General features: G+C 42.6%; 1 protein-coding gene across 2 annotated transcripts in view; it reads right to left on the bottom strand.

Moving 5' to 3' along the window:
- The window catches only part of MYOCD (myocardin), a 215,121-nt gene that overhangs the window by 174,172 nt on the left and 21,575 nt on the right, over positions 1-19,374 (bottom strand). Inside the window, exon 2 of one of the 2 annotated variants that reach the window (XM_083597693.1) lies at positions 15,051-15,201. The exons of the other annotated variant lie outside the window; for it this stretch is intronic. The gene's annotated coding sequence lies outside the window, so the exon portion shown is untranslated. The remainder of the gene's footprint in view (positions 1-15,050; positions 15,202-19,374) is intronic. 2 annotated transcript variants of the gene reach the window in all.

Below are 19,374 nucleotides of genomic sequence, written 5' to 3'. Positions count from 1 at the left end.
ATCACTCCCCTCCTTCCCCATTTCAAAAAGATGGCTTATCCTGCTTTTTCGCATCTGTGCAGTGTGAACTCTGGGGAGCAATCAACTATCATTACCTTCAGCAGGAGGCAGGCCAGTCAGTGGGAAGGAACGACTCCCAGGGATGCACACTTTTGTCCAAATGAACAAGTGCATGGGGCATCAGTCACATTCCTGAGAACACATGCACACACTTAGGCACAGGTGGATGTGATGGATGATGAGGCAGCCTTGTTGGCCCCTCTCATCTCTCCCTTTCCCAGTCCTGCCATCATTTCCCTCCCTTACCTACTGGAAGAAGAAGGGCTGCAGGTGTGCCAAAAAGGAGGTGCAGGGAGGAAGACAAGAGGAACGGGTGGGGAAATGCAGCTACCTTATCTCAAATGACATTAGGGAATGGTTGTAGCTTAGTGGCAGAGCACAGGCTTTGTATGCAAAAGGTCCCAGGTTCACTCACTGGTACATCTAGATAGGGATGGGAGAGAACCTCACCCGAAATCCTGGAGAGCGTCTGCCAGTCAGTGCCAATAATACCAGGTTAGATGGACCAATGGTCTGACTAGGCAGATGGAAGCTTCCTGTGCTCCTATGTAAAACGATACACTTGGTCTCGGGCAACTCTAGGCATAAGCACCACCTCTTTCATACATGAATCAACCAGGACCCTGTGGTCTTTATCAGAGGTCCTTCTATGTGTGCTTCATCTGAGGGAGATCCAATGGTGGCTACATGAGGAGGGGCTTTTTCATTGATGGCCCTGTTTGTGTAATATTCTCCCCAGGGAAACACACCTGACACCATCATTGTCAGTTTTTAGGTGCTAGATTATTGGGGCTTTTGGTTGCTTAGTTAACCCCTATTATGGTGCTCATCTTTTAAAGGAATGGGGCAGGATTTGTATTGTTCGATGAGCATGTTAGGAATTTTGTATTATATGTTGTTTTTAATTTAATTAATTTTTCAAATGCCCTTCCCAATCCACAGCATAGTATTTAATAAAGGGATGGTAGCAATAATTGGGCAAAATCCCCCAGAGACCAAAAGAGAGTAGGAAAACAAGTAGTGATAGATACGGATGGTGGTGTAAAATGCCTTATATGGTTATATGGTGAATTAAAAAGTGAACATCTTAGGTGTACATGCACACTAAAAGTGCAGCATATGAATGAAATGGCCAATAGTGAGTTCATCAACAACACTGCTTGTTACAAGCATAAAATAAGAAGCATATTGTTTACCCAAACTCTGCCCTTATGATGGGGCAGGAGGGAAACATACAAATGTAAGGGTTCATACAAAGTATTATTAGAGGACTATATATTTATCAATGACAGTTAGTCCAAAATGTCTGATAAAGATGTAAAATGTGCATGCAAGATTATATTATACATGGTTGCCAGAATGTACCTGTGGAGGGAGATTTGTAAGAATCTTCAGTGGCTCCTCATTAAGTCAATGCTTTTAAAACAACAACACATTATTGAACATAAGAAGAACCCTGCTAGATCATGCCTCTGTCACTAGAGGCAGAACATAGCTATTGTGGCTAGTAGCCATTAATGGCCTTATACTCCATGAAATTGTCTAATCCCACTCTAAAGGCATCCAAACCGGTGGCTGTCACTGCACCTCGTGGGACTGAATTCCATGGTTTAATGATGTGTTGTGCAAATAAACATTTCCATCTGTCTGTCCAAAATCTTCCAATATTCAGCTCTTATTGGATGGCTCGGCGTTCTAGTTTTATGAGAGAGGAATAAATTCACATAACAGCGAAGTTTACTCTGACTTTGCTTTTGATTAAGGGCTTGTCCTCACTAGAGTTTACTGTGTGCTTGCTGCTGTTTGCATTCCCATTTAATTTGCATAGCCCATATGATATGACCCTCAAACAACACCAGTCTCAATGCTTTCCCTCTGTAAATTCAGGTTTACTCAATACAGGGATAATTTAACAAGATGTGGGAAATTAGGCTCCAAACTGCTCCACTCAGGGTTGCAGACTTTTTGGTTTTTCGATTGGTGCGTGGATCAGTTGTCACTTTCTCTTACTCCCCTTTCCATGCCCACCATTTTCTTAATGCTTTCATTTCTTTTCTCTGCTTGTAACAATTTCTCGTGTATTCATGAATGGAACATTATTATTATTATTATCCTTCAGATTTGGACAAAACCAGAAAAAAAACACCAAAAAAATACAGTTTACTTTTGCACACTTCTTAGGCAGGGATTTTTTTAAAGAAAGTAATATTAATAAAATATGCACACAGCTACCTGCACACATGCCTTGTTGGTACTTAACTGGCATAATAGAATCACACAAATAGAAGGCTGGGAAAGGGAATGCCTTCTGGTATGAATGGGAAAGACCAAAATTACTTACCATTTACAGATTCAAATGCATGCAGTTGTGGATAACGCCATTCTAATTCAAGGGGGGGGGAGTGGTTTAATAGATAAACAATGCTCAAATGTGGACAAGCCCTTTAGAAGACTTTTCAAAATGGGTTAGTAGAACAGCTCATAGCACATTGGAAACCATTTGTAAGTGTGGAGCCTTCTTGCCACTTTTGCAAGTTTGCATCTTGGTTATTTCTTCCACCTCCATTTTTCTTTTGCCTCTCTTATGTGTTCAGTTTATCCGTATGCTTTATCTTATGCTGCCCTGTGACTGAAATAAAGTTTGATACTGATACTCTTTTTCCTCTCAGTTCTTACATTTCTGGAAATCCTATATGGTAATAGTAAGCTCATTCTCCAGTTATGAATCCTTACGTAGCTAAAATGGCACCATTCATGTACAAGGGCGAGGCACTGTCAGGTGGCGGGGGGGGATGGGACCCCCAGACATGCAGAAATTCAAAAAACCTTTACAGGTGGGCACATAATGCTGATTGGCTATTGTGGGGGTGGGGCTGAAATATCCTGGAAGATGGCATGGCTGGAACCCTGAACAGGGCATTCTACACTGCAACATTTTGTTGCAGATTTCTCTAGCAAAATAGTATTTTGCTCCATGATTGGTATGTGCAGATGCAGACAGTCCAGATGAGCCATGATCAGAGATAGGATGATAAGCTAAAATGACCAATATTCCTAACATCAAGGCTGTTCTTATGTTCTTGCCTGACACAATTCCATGGAAGTCACCAAAGTTCCATCTGCCATGAACTTTGCCCACTACAGCTAATTTCCCTGACCTAACGTTCTCATCTTCCAACGAGGCCACCTCCAAGTGATACAAAAATACATATCTGTCTGGTAAACATCTCTTTTCTAAACCAACTAGATTTTCACACAGACACAACATTTCCCTCCTGCAGTAGATTCCCAAGCCCCTCTCCAATTTTAAATTCTGCCAGTAATGGGGATTCCGTTTCATCCCTTGGGAGATTACTCCACAGACTCATAGATCTTATTACCAGGAAGGCAGGATTTCCCCATATCTGTCCTCCATTAGCCAGTTGTTGGATTAGCAATCACTCACTATTCCTAAGCAGTTTCCTCCCTGACAGGCTAAAGTGGTTCTTTTGCCTTCGTTGTCATTCGTCATGATGACAGTCTTAGATCCTCCTCAGAAGAAGTACAATACCTTTACATTAATCAGCATTCTGTTTTTCTACTAGTAAACATTCAAAGATTTCATGCTGCTGTCTAAACCAAACTTACTTTCCCCAGGGCCAGTCACCCAGTTAAGATGTCATGTTCAAATCCCATTGCCCTCTCTTTATGTGGCATTTACATTGATCAATCCATCCAAAACCATGGCTAAGCAGAAAATGTTAAACTGTGTTCTCTCTTTTCTGGTTTCAAGCTCACAAAAGCCTTTCAGTCACTACACTGGGAGAGGTGTTTTGTACATTTTGACTGTATATGAGAGTATATGAGAGTGAGTGAAGGATTTGAATATTTCCCTGTGTTAAAAACTCCAAATGGGTGGCCATTTGCTCCAATTAATAATTTCCAGCATGGTACCTTCCTGAAAATAGTCTCCCCATCCCCTTTTTGAGTTAGAGTGGAAACTTTTATCAGTCCCACTGCACCACCACCATTATTAATCAGTCACCTCCTTCACTGGATGGGCTTCCACACATGTTCAAATGTATCCCCAGCTCCTGCTCTGTGACCTAAGATGCAACAATCTGGGGCCCTCCAATAGTCCATTTATGTACCCCTCTTCACAGAGGGTACACCCAGCGGTTTCTAACCCTATGCTCAATTTTCACCAGCTTTGTAGAATTGTATTTGTTTGACCACAGGTCATCACGGAACAGCCTGTACTCCATTATGCAGATAGGTGCCAGGCCAGCAGCGGCACTTGTCTCCCGCAGTGGGGTTGGCTTTGACCACAGAATAATGCTGTTGGGTACAGCTTTGCAATCTCCAGAGCAAGGCTGTGGGGAGCCAGAGCACATTGCCACGCTAGGCTGGGGTGACGTAGAGGCCTCCCAGGCACAGCTCTGCCAAGAACCCATTATGTTCTCCAGATGCTGCTTTTCCTCTCCACAAAGGGCAGCAATTGACACAACAAACCAACTATTTGTGAAATGGTTCTGGAGGGGCAAAGCAGCCCACATTAAATAGAAACATCTTTACCCACCCCCAAAAAAGTGCAGTGGGGAAGAATTCCCGAGACCTGATGTTATACCACTGGGCACAGGCATGGAAATGTGCATGAGAATGAATTTTCCAGATGAATGCTTTACCCTCAAGCAACCTAGTGCATAATTTATTTAGAGAAGTAGAAGGCACTAATGTGGCAGTGCCACAGGAGGCAACTAAGTCAGCTGCTAAAATTATCTATAATGAGATCTTCTTCGAATCATAGGATGGTACAGTAGTATTGGAAAGGACCTGAGGCTATCCTGACCTATTTCTGCACTGAATGATTCGCCTTGCCCAAGAGGAGCCTGCTAGATCAGGTGAAAGGCCCATCCAATGTTCTTGCAGTGGTCAACCAGGGGCTCATGGGAAGCCCTTGAGCAGAACTTGAGGAGAACACTACTTTCCTCACCTGTGATTCCCAGCAACTAGCACCCTGCCTCCACAAACATACCAATCCCTATCAGCTTTAGATTCTATTCAAGATGAGTGTAGTGACCATCCACTTAATAATTTCCCAGAAACCAGGAGAAGCAAGGAAGGACGTTAGCATACCATTCCAGTGGCCTCTGCTGAACAGAGTATGCATGGATCAAGAAAGCACTTGTATCATACAGTTCAAAAGGAAAGCAAGCTTGTCGTAGCTTGCAAATAAACTAGTGAATTTCTCTCCTTGTTTTAATTCATGCAGTCACATACATGCCTCTTTCTTTCTGCATGGAGCTATCTTTATTGCCCCCACTACACACATTTATATAAAATTAAGTCTACAATACTCAACACACAGCTCCTGGTGGTAGCAGATAACAAATCTTTGCCCTTTTCTATCCGACAGCCCTTCAGGTATTTGAAGAGTGGTATCAGGTCCCTTCCTCCCTCTTCACCGTCAGTTCTCCTTCTCCAACAAACCTAGTTCCTTCAAATTTTCTTCATAAAAACTTTTGTACCGTACCCTTAGTAATCCTTCCTCTGAACCTGTTTTGGTTTGTCAATTTCCTTCTTAAAAGTACAGCATTCAGAACTGGGTGGTAAAACTGTTCCTGGTCTGTGCCACTACAGAAGGCAGGTGCAGAGACTGCCTGAACTCCCCTTATTTTAAAACAAAAAAACCAACTGACATGAGGAAGGATTCTGATCTAGCCTGCTTCTTGACGTATTCACGTTCTACATATGGGATTTTAGGCAGGATTTCCCATGCAGGGGCATTCAGAGGTGTAACTCTCTAGCAACAGACTGACCCAGGAACAGTTTCCCTCATGATGAACCCTTTAACTACAGCAGACGATGGGAACATTACATGAAAAATGGATGAGAACAAAAGTCCAGAAGGAAATAGCCAATAGACCTGATATGATAGATTTATCACACATATACACACATCAAATTTAGAACTTTCAGGCTGATGCTTTGACTTCCCACCAGGTGTTTATCTACGAAGCTCTAACCTCTTTACAGAATCTTCTAGACTAGAGGAAATTCTCAGATTGCTCAGAAACAGGAGGTTCTGAAACTTTTCATTATTTCAGACAAGAGCATCCCGCCATTAGAAAAGAAGGGAGAAAGGATGCCGTCAAAGTGAACAGTCATAATTTGGAAAAGCACATTGTTATTTCTGGAAAGGGTTCTACAGCTTGCAATTTACAACCTCTGTGAAAAGTTTCAGCTATTTACACAATCCCAGCCTTGAATTGGCAGCTGTGATATGCCTGCTCTTATTTTGCTTGTAGGCTTATGTAGCATAATGCGTAAATGCTGAACTGCTCTCTGCCTTTTGCGGTATATGGGGTTTTAATTTATGTGATGTGGACGAATGATTTGTGATTGAAACGCTTCATAAGTCTGTTTCATCTTTGGAACCAATAAAGAATAATCTGTTTCTGCTTCCTTCAATGCAAGATACGGAGAAGCGTTTTAATTTCCTTATGGTTTTCTTAAACAAGGCGGCATTTAACACAGAACAGAAATGGGATCTATTGAACAACCTGCCTGGACTTACTACGGGGCAGTGAAACCAACAAGGTTTAAAGCAGGGGTCAGCAAACTTTTTCAGCAGGGGCCCGGTCCACTGTCCCTCAGACCTTGTGGGGGGCCAAACTATATATTTTTTGGGGGGGGGAATGAATGAATTCCTATGCCCCACAAATAACCCAGAGATGCAATTTAAATAAAAGCACACATTCTACTCATGTAAAAACACCAGACAGGCCCCACAAATAACCCAGAGATGCATTTTAAATAAAAGGACACATTCTACTCATGTAAAAACATGCTGATTCCCAGGGAGTTCGTGGGCTGGATAGAAGGCCTTAGTTTGCCTACCCATGCTTTAAAGCATAGCTTGACTTTAGGCAGTTTGCTTGACTATTATGAGGAATTTTCACCCTTCTATAGATGTATCAGGGACGTGGGTGGCGCTGTGGGTAAAACCTCAGTGCCTAGGACTTGCTGATTGCAAGGTCAGCGATTCGAATCCCCACAGCGGGGTGAGCTCCCGTCATTCGGTCCCAGCTCCTGCCCACCTAGCAGTTCGAAAGCACCCCTAAGTGCAAGTAGATAAATAGGTACCGCTTTATAGCGGGAAGGTAAACGGCGTTTCCGTGTGCGGCGCTGGTGCTGGCTCACTAGATGCCGCTTAGTCACGCTGGCCACGTGACCCGGAAGTGTCTGTGGACAGCACTGGCTCCCGGCCTCTTGAGCGAGATGAGGGTGCAACCCTAGAGTCGGACATGACTGGCCCGTACGGGCAGGGGTACCTTTACCTTTATAGATGTATCATCTGGACAGGTGCTAAACTTTTGCATTGAGGAGATGATATAGTAGGATAGGACAAGTAATGTTCTTCAGGTCAGTTGGTTGGCATCCATCTGTCTTGGGAGACAATGGTGCAGAGCACCTTTTGGGATGAAGTCAAACCATTGGAGAGTTACTCTATAGTTGTGGCTGTAGAGACTGTTATGGGAGAGACATGTTTGTTTGTTTTTTGCATTGGGTAGTAACTGGTGGAGTTGTAATTTTCTTCAGTTGCTTGTATCACAGTGGGAGTGCAAGGGCAACTGGATATATTTTATGAAACAATGAGGCCTCTTGGCATGTTATGACCACCATCTGGAAGTCTCTTGAAACAGCCTGTGCATGATGGCTGCACCATATGCCAGTGGCCTGCCACCTGGACCGTGCCCATCATGAAGAGTTTCTATGCTGCCACCAAGCACTTCCAGAAGTGTCTGGTGATGGGAAGGGAAACTCCATACAAGTAGGACACTCTACATGTTTTGATCACCATGTGGAGCAACATTCAGCCTGTTTCCACTGGCCTCCACATATTGCATGGCCACTTTGAGAACTGGGAATTCCAATTGCCATCTTAATATAACACCAAGGAACGACTACCTGGTGGACCGTATTTTATTCTGAAAAGGGATGAACTGGGTCCAGCACACCAACAAATACTTTTTAAAAACTAAATACAGAGACTTTTAATAAAATGCATTCCAGCCCATAAAGGAACAGCACATTGGTTTTCTTGAGACATGTACTATTTAGAGTCTCTGCAAAAACAAATAAAATGCCCATTACAAAACAAGTACTTAGAAGAAAATGCTGTGGAAAACTCTCGGGAGAACACTGTGTTTTAATATGGTCTGTGTACAGTGCATCATTGCTGGTCTGCTAAAAACTGTGCTCTAACAGAGCAAAAATGCATCTGCATTCCTTCAGGGTAAAAATATTCATGTGCAGACATCATAGTGAATCACAGAAATTTTTCCCCTCTCTTTTTCTCCTGAAGCTTCTAGAAGTTCATCTCAAACTAGTGGTAGTCATTGTTGTTCAAAGTACCTGCTGGGACCTAGCTTGCTGAATGAACAGTACTGTTGCATCTATTTTGTCTCTGTGCCTTATATATCATACCATTGATCTATCTAGCTCAGTCTTGTCTACACTGGTTGGCAGCAGCTGTCCAGGGTCTTGAGGTATTTCACATAACTTGGGATTTTCTTCATAGACTTACCACTGGACCTTTGTGAAAGTATGTTCTTCAGTTCTTTATGTGATTGATAATTGGGAAATTATGACTGAATGCCTGATTGGAATCAAGAAATAATAGCATATTCTTCCTGCAAACTTGGTGCAGTGCCATTACTAAAAATGTGACCTATTCCTGATTTGAAATCTCACTTCTGCTAGGTACTTGCTAGAGAAATGTGGCTTCACTAAGACTAATACCCCAGCTGATCTGCAATATTATGCTAGCCTACTTTAAAGTGTCATTATGAGAGAGAATGATTGTGAAGTGCTTTGAACACTTGACATGTACTATATCAGTGCAAAGAAATATTATTCTGCTGACCTTTTCCCTCTTTTTCTCAAAACTCTTTACTGCTCAGCTCCTTGGTCCCATCTCTCTCTGCTCTCTTTCTCCAAAAGTCTCATAGAAGCTAATTGTTGCCAACTTACATCTCTTGGCTTCACAATCCAGAGTCCTAGTCTGGATTCATAGCCTTTTTTTTACTTTTGCAGTCATCTTGTGACTGAGTTCACCATGAGTAATTTAATAATTGGCTAGACCAAGACTATTAAATGTAATGTAATGATCTCTTTGTGGGGTGCCCTTGAACACTATTTGCAAATTTCAGTGCAGTTACTTGTAGGTTTGTGGAGGTAGGTATATAGCTGCTTTGTTGTTGTTTGCTGTTTACAATCTTCCTGTCTGGTTCCATGCTCTGTTCCAAGTGCATCTTACAACATTTAAAGTCCTACAGATTATGGATTTGATATATCCTATGGAACACCTTTTCCTAAATGGCGTCTCCGTTCGCAATCGCTAGCTAGAAAAATCAGGCAACAGGTAATGGGATAGAAGAGTTTGGATTTGATATCCCGCTTTATCACTACTCTAAGGAGTCTCAAAGCGGCTAACATTCTCCTTTCCCTTCCTCCCCCACAACAAACACTCTGTAAGGTGAGTGGGGCTGAGAGACTTCAGAGAAGTGTGACTAGCCCAAGGTCACCCAGCAGCTGCATGTGGAGGAGCAGAGACGCGAACCTGGTTCCCCAGATTACGAGACTACCGCTCTTAACCACTTCAACACACTGGGAAAGACACAATACTGATACAGATGGGCAAATAGTTTGACATGGTACATAGCAGCTTGCTATCTGTTGAGGCCAGCTGAGGGTGAAATTAGATATGACATGCTTCCCATCTACAGTCCTTGTATGGATTAAACAAACACAAATGGTGGGACAGGATGACACCAGAACAGGCCTGTGGCATGGTGGCAGGGGGAGTGCTTTAACCATTTGTCATGGTTCAAACAGAGCGTGGTAGGTGGGCATGCCCACTATTTTCCTCCCTCAAGGGCATCCGTACAAAGATGTCAATAACACCATGTCTAATTTATTTTTCAAAGACTTTGTTGAGCGTTCCTCATTAATGGAGGGCTTAGGAACACGGGAAGCTGCTTTAGGAAGTCAGCCCATTGATCTATCTAGTTCAGTACAGTGGTACCTTGGGTTACATACGCTTCAGGTTACATACACTTCAGGTTACATACGCTTCAGGTTACATGCGCTTCAGGTTACAGACTCCGCTAACCCAGAAATAGTGCTTCAGGTTAAGAACTTTGCTTCAGGATGAGAACAGAAATCGTGCTCTGGTGGCGCAGCGGCAGCAGGAGGCCCCATTAGCTAAAGCGGTGCTTCAGGTTAAGAACAGTTTCAGGTTAAATACAGACCTCCGGAACAAATTAACTACTTAACCCGAGGTACCCCTGTATTATCAACACAGACTGGCAGCAGCTCTCTGGGATTTAAGGCAACTTTTAGAAACTTCCTCAAAATGAGTGGATTGGTAAAAAGGAAAGTCAAAGTCAAGAGGGCCAAGTTACTCCAAAATACTTGGGAGTTGTTTTAAACATACAATATTAGAAGTTTAACTGGAGTGAATACTACAGATCAGCAAAGGTAGCATGAGGGCCAAGAGGATGCTGGTGTGGTTAATGAGCAGAGTCAAAAGAAGCTGTTAGAGACAAGAAGGTATCCTTCAAAAAATGGAAATCTTTTCCAAATGAAGGGAACAAAAAGGAACACAAACATTGGCCAAAAAATGTTTTGAAGAAACTAGGGGATGCAAAAAAAGAAATTGAGAAGCACACGTGCGCGCGCACACACAAAATCATTAAGAGCAACCTCACTGTTATCTCTTAGGTGTCCTGTCTTGTTTTTTTGTGTGTGTGTGGATTTATACACTGGCTTTCAGAATGTCTTCTCACAAGGTAGTTTTACAATACAATTAATAGTTTAAGCAGAGTATTTGTAAACCACTTTCTGTACTTTGAGTGGAAAAGCAGCAAATACACTATTAAAATAAATAATAACACAAACATAGAATACATTTTTAAGAACCATGAAAACAGATGCAAGTCAAACAATAAATAAACAAATGCAATGCAAACAGGTCCAAACACCAGAAAGTGACAGTCATTCATACTTCCTTCTTCCTTGAATTATAACATCCGAAGCCCTTTTATGAGTAATGAATTAGTACAGCTGCCATACATAGAAGGTGGGAGATGGATTGGTTTGGTAGCAAATGATTTTTTCTTTGAGGAATCAATTGCTTTTGAACTAAGCATTTTATGTGCAAGATCTCCTGTTTATCTGTGGTTTAAACTCTTATTGCTTCTTAGGGCAAATACAAAAACACTGGATTATATCGTCACTAGAAGGCATTTGTCTTGATAACAACAGCATCCCCACTCCCTGAAAAATCTTACAAATATGTTTAACATGTTGATACAATGAGACAATACAACATCATTTCATTATTCAAGGAATATGCCAATCTGAAAATAACCAAACATTGCACAGCAAAACAAGATGCCACAAAGCTGGGGTTTTAGATTGCCGCAGTGAGCATTTCTGTTTAAACAGAAACAGATTTTTGGCATTAAATGCTTTGTGAACAGTTACAAAGATGGTAGGATAGGTCTCAGTGAGGCCTGTGCTACATGCATGTCTCCAGATTGCAAAACCTCTGGCATATGAGGCCAAGTGGTGTCTCTGGAATTAAGGTCCTTGGAAAGCTTTCCAAGCTTAACTGATGAAAAACAATTAAGACAAACTCTTCCTAAGTTACTCAGATCCCCTTATTGCTTCATTGTAGGGCCTTTTCGGCGGGTGCACCAGTATTGTGAGATACCTTGGCTTCCTCTCCAGTTGTTTTTGGCAATGTGGCAAAAGCATTTTTATTCCGAAAGACGTTTGTCTGCTAAGATCATTTTTCACTGTGGTCTCTGCCATTGTTGCTTTTAAATGGATTTTAATGTTATGTATTCTATCTGTTGTGTAGTTATGGAGCCCTGCCAGCAGAAGCCCATGCAAAACTTGCACTAGCACAATGGAGCTTTCCCCCACTTTTCTTCCCTTTGCCTCCCATTCCCCCATTTGCTTGGGGGGGGGGGGAAGGATAACCACACACACCCCCCGACAGCACACAGAGGGAAGAGAGGACAGATCATTCCATCAGGCAAGCAGAAATGTCTGTGCTGCCAGAGTAATTTCCTTAGTGCTGAGTTGAATTCCTCCCAATGTATTTTTTATTGTTTTGTTCTTGTATTTTAATACAATTTATTGTACAGTGATTCTGAAATGCACCCTGAGTGGTGTATGGGCACCAGAAGGATGGGGCAGAATTTGTTAAGGCTAGACAGACATCGTAACTGTGAATTAATGCAGCATTAGTGGTGAAGCTCATACACTACAATAATGACATTTCTTAGTAAGGCATGCACAGGACAAGGAGATAATGTGGAACTTTAGAAAAGAAGGGATGCCATAGCATCTGCCTTCCTGTTTCCTGTTCAGCCTAGGCTACTCTGTAGCAATCGTGGTCCAGACTAGGGGTGGGAAATTTCTGCTCGCATTTTAATTTGAACCTACCTAATTTGCACTTCCCAAACTAACATGCAAACCAGAACACAGCTCTTTTGAAATTCACACTAATTTGAATTTTGCAGTGCAGTTATCTAATCAAAGAGTGGGCACAAAAATTGCTGTACTACTGAAAAACACACACCCAGATGCTTGTATTGTGGAAAACGATGTACAAAATGCATTCCATTAGGGGGAAATTGCTTGCAAAAATGTATATACTAGGCAAAATTGCATACAAAAATGAGTATATTAGGAGAAACATGGATTAAAATGCATTCAAATTTTAATGCTGACATTTTAAAAATATGCAAACGTATGCAGAAATGGGGTGAAATGAACTTAAGATGGGGAGGGTGAGAGAAACAGAAACTGACAGATTTGTCGAAGCCTAGCTCCAGACCTCACAGAGGTGTTGCCCTGTTTTCCTCTGCACCTGATCAGCCATTCTCAGTGGTATGAAATAACCCTGCTCTGAACTGGGTACCCAGCTTGTCTGCTAGCTATCATATGGCAGCCTGCCAGAGGGCCCTGCCTTGGCAGAAGCTGCCTGCCAGAGGGTGAAGCGAGGTGATGAGAACAGGACCCTGGGAGCCTCCAGCCAAAGTAGAACATGAGCTGGTTGTTAAGTCTTGCACAGAACACGACCAGTACTGAACGATTAATGGGAAAAACCATCACATTTATTGCGAGAAAACAAAATTTGTGATTGCTGCGGCAATGACATCATCAACTGCACTGCCAGTATAAATAGCATTTGGAGAATTTGCTTGTTTTGTGCTATTTAAAATTACCGTGTGGGAGCCTGTTTCAAAGCGGGTGTGCACACACAAGTGCATATGAACAACGAGGTAGCCATCTTAATGTTTATCTTAAATGTTTATTTATAAAGTCAGTGTCCCCTGCACCTAAAATGGACATTTTTCTACTCTAAAACATATTTTAATTATGGAAAAAATATTTTATATACTGCCATTTCTCTCCCTGTTTTTATAGGGATGTTTATAAACAAACTTACAAATGTGTATACATGGACAGAACAAAAAATGAATGTTTCCTGGTGAAGAGGTTGTCACATGCAGAATACAATGCAATGAGAAAGCAAAAGAAATAGATCCAAAAAAAACAGTATATGTGAGCATGTACCCTAAGCATGTTTATTCAGAAGTCAGTCCCATGGAATTCATTGGAACTTACTCCCTGGGTTAAATGATCTTAGGATTGTGGGCTAAGGTATCATAAACGTAAGACACATATACTCTAAAAGAAAAAGACAGTTACACTACACAACAAATAGCATGCTCCTATTCTTAAGCTTTGGGACATGTTTCTGTACCAGATCTATATTGTGCATTAATACTTAAATTGTGCTGGATATCACCTTTATCCAGAAATCACATCCTATGCCATGGATATCCTTCTTCCAGTATGGGAACTAACTTTCCTGATGAGGAAAGGTACTTGTCATGAGTCCCACAGCACTGTCGGATCAGGCCTGGGGTAGCAGGCTCTGATGGAGGAGGAGCTAAAAACAAAGGGTGGAGCTGAACTGGAGGAGCCTGGGTTGGAGGAGAAGGAGGGATCCCTCCCCCTTTCTATCCCAGCGTCAGTAGCTTTGGGAAGGCAGCTCTCTCCTCCAACTTCCCAGTAGAGGCTGGCAAGGGGCTTTGATATGTCGGGGGAATTTGAACAGATGGTGGTAGTGACTGTACAGGGGCCTGAACAGGAGAGTCCAGTTTTGTCACCTAGAACCAGATGCTGCCTCTGCAGATGGCAGCAGACCCACTGGTCCCAATGGATCACACTTGCTTGCAATCCTGATATTCCCACAAGGCGAGAGAGTCTCGCAAGCAAGTGTGTCATGGCTCATTTATAAAAGCTTGGCGGGAGGTACAGGGAAGCTTGTTGGGACATCTTGGTCACATCCATCTAGTTCTGAAGCCCTGCTCCCAAACACCTGTATCATGACCCCTAAGCCCTGTGTCTGGTGCCAAGCCTGTACCATAAATTGTCCAAATAAAAACCTCTTTGTTACTTCCAAGTAAAAGCCTCAAGCCTCTGTCTGTGTGTGTTGGGCAGGAGTCAGAACCTCTCTCTGCACATGCTTAGAAGACCTTGCTAATTTTCTGTTACATTACACGTTGCAGAGGTGTGTCCTGGTGTGAAAATCAGGTTGTGGGACTATTTACATGAAGCCATGAATACAGCAAGATCCTGAGCAGCAAAGCCAGGAGCCCCTTTGAAGGATATTTGCTCTACATGAATACGATTGTGTCAAAATTGAATGCTTCCATCTTATGTTTGACAGCTGCTTTAAAACTCTTCCTTTCCTTACTCCTTAAACCCCAGATTTTTTTGTTGTTATTTAAAAGTTGTTTACAGTGCTCATAGTCCAACACAAACAGCTCAAGGACAGCAAACAATTGTAGGAGGGAGAGTTGGGGATGGGAGAAGTTAGCACACAGACCTACATCAGCTTCTGCTCTTTGGCTGCTTACCTAATCCTGCGGCCACAAGGGACTTGAACAATCCAGCAGTTCCACTGCCAAGAATGTAGCATTACCTTGATCCCAGCACATGCTGCAAAGCTGGACAGTAATACCACAACTAGGACTGCCGCAGGTCTCGGACTTCCTTGCACAATGGAGCCTTGTGTAGAAGAGGGAATATATGCCTATTGGAATCCTAGAATCTATGCATGCAACCTACAACTGCCTCCACCCCATAGAATAGCCCATTAACGTTTTGTAGAGCATTCACAAAACACACCCCTCTTATATTTTCTTTGTTCAGGTTCCGTTTCCTTCCCAGAAGCCAGAATATCCACTTCTTAACACTACGCAATAACTGCACAATTTCCCCAGGTTTGCATGGCCTCCTAAGCTGCTATCCTGGATGATTAGATTTCTCTGCCCACTATGTTCTAGATTGCGTTATACCCATTTCCTTCTCTATGGTCAATCTCTGCACTCTTTGAATCGATTCTAACCCTTCACTTTCCAAATATCATTGCTTTTGTTTCCTTTTTTTCCTCCCCCACTTCACAGTGAGGAGAGGAGTGTGTGACGGTAGGAGCCCGTTTAACCCTCACCATACAACTCACCAAGGAAAATCACCTCCTAACATTTGGAGATGGTGAAAAGGGGAGTACCACTTGGCTACAAAGCATTAGATGTCTGGAAGCAGAGTTGCTATTCCGCTTCCAGCTTAAAGCAGAACAACAACTGATGCTGCTAAATCATCCACATCTGGAAGCACCCTACATGGCCAGAGACAGAGGCTGCTTTCAGACTGTTGCTAAGTTATGGGGAGATTCAGTGGCATACCAGCAAATGCAGTTGCATAATTAAAGTGGATTTGGCGCTATTTCACAACAAGCGTATTTCCAAAATAAATAAATAAATCACTTTTTGTGGTGAGGAAAATGATAGAAAAATGAACTGCTTGACATGACATCGTAATTACTTGACATGACATCGTATAATTTCCTTGAAAACAAAACAGAATCAGTGGCTGGTAGCAAATGTCATATAACCACTCTGCAAACTTGTGCAGATCTGGATAAATGTTGAATAAACAGGTCATCCAGAAGCAACCCATCCAAGTTTTTAATTTTTTTATATATATATAAATCCACAGAAGTGATGCCTCTAGAACACAACGTGCAATTCATGTACAGTGGTACCTCGGGTTAAGAACTTAATTTGTTCTGGAGGTCTGTTCTTAACCTGAAACTGTTCTTAACCTGAAGCACCACTTTAGCTAATGGGGCCTCCTGCTGCTGCCGCGCCACCGGAGCACGATTTCTGTTCTCATCCTGAAGCAAAGTTCTTAACCCGAGGTAGTATTTCTGGGTTAGTGGAGTCTGTAACCTGAAGCGTATGTAACCTGAAGCATCTGTAACCCGAGATACCACTGTACTCTATTTCAGGGGTAACTAAACTTTTCAGCCTGGGGACCACATTTCAAGTTGTTCAACCATAGGGGGCTGCATTGCAACAGTGATCATAGTGAAAATGGTCACTGCATATGCTCTTGTTCTTGCAGGCTTGTACTGCACTCACAACACATACACATACACACCACACACACCACACAGTCTCTTTGATGCTGTGGCATATCAAGTGGTTGCATGATGCAGAAGGAAGAGAGAATCTGTTCCCCTTTGCTTTGCCCCACACCACTCACATTCTCCTGTTTTAGCACTAATAAAAGCTTCTGCATGTGTTACTCTGTAAGCAGCACTGCAACTACATACATCTTCTAATTTCCTAGACACTTGACGTCCTTCAGTAAGCCTGAAAACTATAGGGTTAAGGTAGCATATAACATATACTTGGTTCAAACAAATTAAGTAGCCATCACTTAGCCTCAGCCCATAATATGTGGCTAATGATACTGGCCTACCTTACAGGACTGTTGCAAAGAGTACTGAAAATTATGCGAAGCTATAAAAATACTAAGTAATGTTATTACGGGTTGTCTGGGGAGGAAAGTGCTGACATTATGGGGCAGAAGTAAATATCTGCCACCCACACTGAGACCTAGTTAGCCAAGCTGTAGCATCCAGATTTGGCTCTGAACTTTCCAGCAGCCCAGGTGCTGGAACAGAGGAACTGAGATTCTAGTTCCAGTTTCATATATTTCCAGGCTGAAGTTAAGAATGATGCAGCTGGAGCACTTCACAGGCGACTATCTGGCTGCAGTGTGTGGAAGGATTTCTAAAACATGAGACAGCTGTGTACAGAAGCCCAGGGAATAATCCCAATGCAAAGCTGTCTCCTTTTCCAGCAATAGTAAAAAGAGAGAGGCTGTGTGGCGCAGTGGCTTGGACAAAAGAAACCCATGGAGGCCCAATGATTTATGGATAAATGGGATGGCCTTGGGCAGTCACTATCTCTGTGGTCTAAACTGCGTCACAGGACTGTTGTGAGGAAAGAAAGGAAATGGCTCCATAATGGGCTCCATTGAGCACTTTGGTAGGAAGGGCAGGACAGAAGTGAGACAAAGGGAGAGAGAAAGAACCAAGCACTGTGCTACTTATAAAAAACCAAAACCAAAACCTTTACCAGCCTGGGCCGGTTTACCTTGCCTGGGCCAGTTCACTCCAGCACAGATCCCTCCATGGGCCGGATCACGCACATGCGTGAGCGCGTGCACCCACGATTTCTGGCGTCTGTGCAGACACGATTTCCGGCACCACGGAAGTGAGTCCCTACACTGTGCTGGTTTAATGCAGCGCGCGGGGACTCGCCGAGTGGGCTGATCGGTTTGGGGGCAGCTCGTGGGCTGGTTAAATGACCCCTGTGGGCAGCTTGTGGCCCATGGGCCTTAGGTTGCTGACCCCTGCCTTAAACCAAGATAACATGGGTGAATGTTTCCTTGGTATTTTTCATGCTTAGATCTCTTCAAAGATTATATCACATCACTACTGTCCCTAGCTCAGAGCAGATACTCATTTAATAATTGCATAAGCAACTCTACCCATTAATACTGTGATATGTGCAACTGCTTGTACAAGCAACATACAGCAGCAGCACATTCACTGTGCACCTGTAGGGCTGGCCCTACCATTAGGCAATGTGAGCCAATTGCCTTAGGTGGCAGATATTGGGGAGCAGCAGGGCTAAATCCCCTCCCCTTTTCTTTTCTTCCATACCTCATTGGCCATTCCCCTCTGCTGCAGGGAATTTTATCAGAGATGCTGTGGCTCCTGTCTTGCCCATTTTCCCTCCCAAATACCAAACATTTCCTATTTCATGTACACTAAGAAACACTCCACATACTGTTAAAGGAGTTACTCAGCAGATATGTGAGTGATAATTGCTCCTCTGCTGTGGTGATGAAGTCTTGAGCCTGAGAATGAGTGAATAACCAAGGTCTTTCATTTCCCAAAGTCAGTGTGGTACATTGGTTTAGAATATTGAACTAAGGCTGTGTACACACTATATGGTGGACGTACCTGACTGATTTCAGCTGGTAGCTGATTCCAGAGAGCTGGAGCTGCAACACTAAAAGCCCAGTTTCTAGTACTGGCTAAGTGCACCTCTGGAGTATATGGAATATAACAGAAGCAGGTTATCACTTTATTCTGCAATCAATAAATGATAAGTGTTCATATATGAACCAGCCTTAAGAAAACTGCAACCAATGAACGGATTACTGGTAAGCATTAACAAGGGTGCAGTATGCAGCCATGCTGTATTATTCCTATTGTATAATTACACCACTTTTATTCCAAAAAAATGTAAAATTAGCATGGCTCCTTTGCAAAAGGGTCTCTTTGCCTTGTCTGCAGCTCTTTGAATGACACCAGCTCCCTTTACACGGTTTTACTACATTTGGCCCTGTAGAGCACATTTGTCTATGAGACAGAGAACAACACTGTGTACTGCTGTAAGCATCATTAGCAGATATCCATTGTTAAGTATCATATTCTGAAGACATGAATAGAAGAGATAGAGTTTGTGTTTCACAGATTAGGAGGAGATAGGAAATCTTTACCCTTCCAAACTGGGAACATTTGATCTGGTGTTTTCTGTACAGAATAAAGAACAGCTTGAGACGGGTGATGATGTGGAAAACTTGTAACTATTTTTTTTTAATGTGTTTTCCAACTCTCTCCCTGCACTGCCACTCTGGAGGAATGGGATCCTGCAATTCTTTGTGTTAATTTTATGTGTCCCTTAGGCTTAGTGGATCATTTAACAATTTTTGCCTTAAAACAATCTGAACAGAGAAAGAAAGAAAGAAAGAAAGAAAGAAAGAAAGAGAGAAAGAAACTCACACTGATGCTGAATATTGATTCACTGATTGCTTCTG

Source organism: Podarcis filfolensis (assembly GCF_964270895.1).
Source record: "Podarcis filfolensis genome assembly, chromosome: 2".
NCBI classification, from domain to species: Eukaryota; Metazoa; Chordata; class Lepidosauria; order Squamata; family Lacertidae; genus Podarcis; species Podarcis filfolensis.
This window is presented reverse-complemented; position numbering and strand designations above follow the sequence as displayed.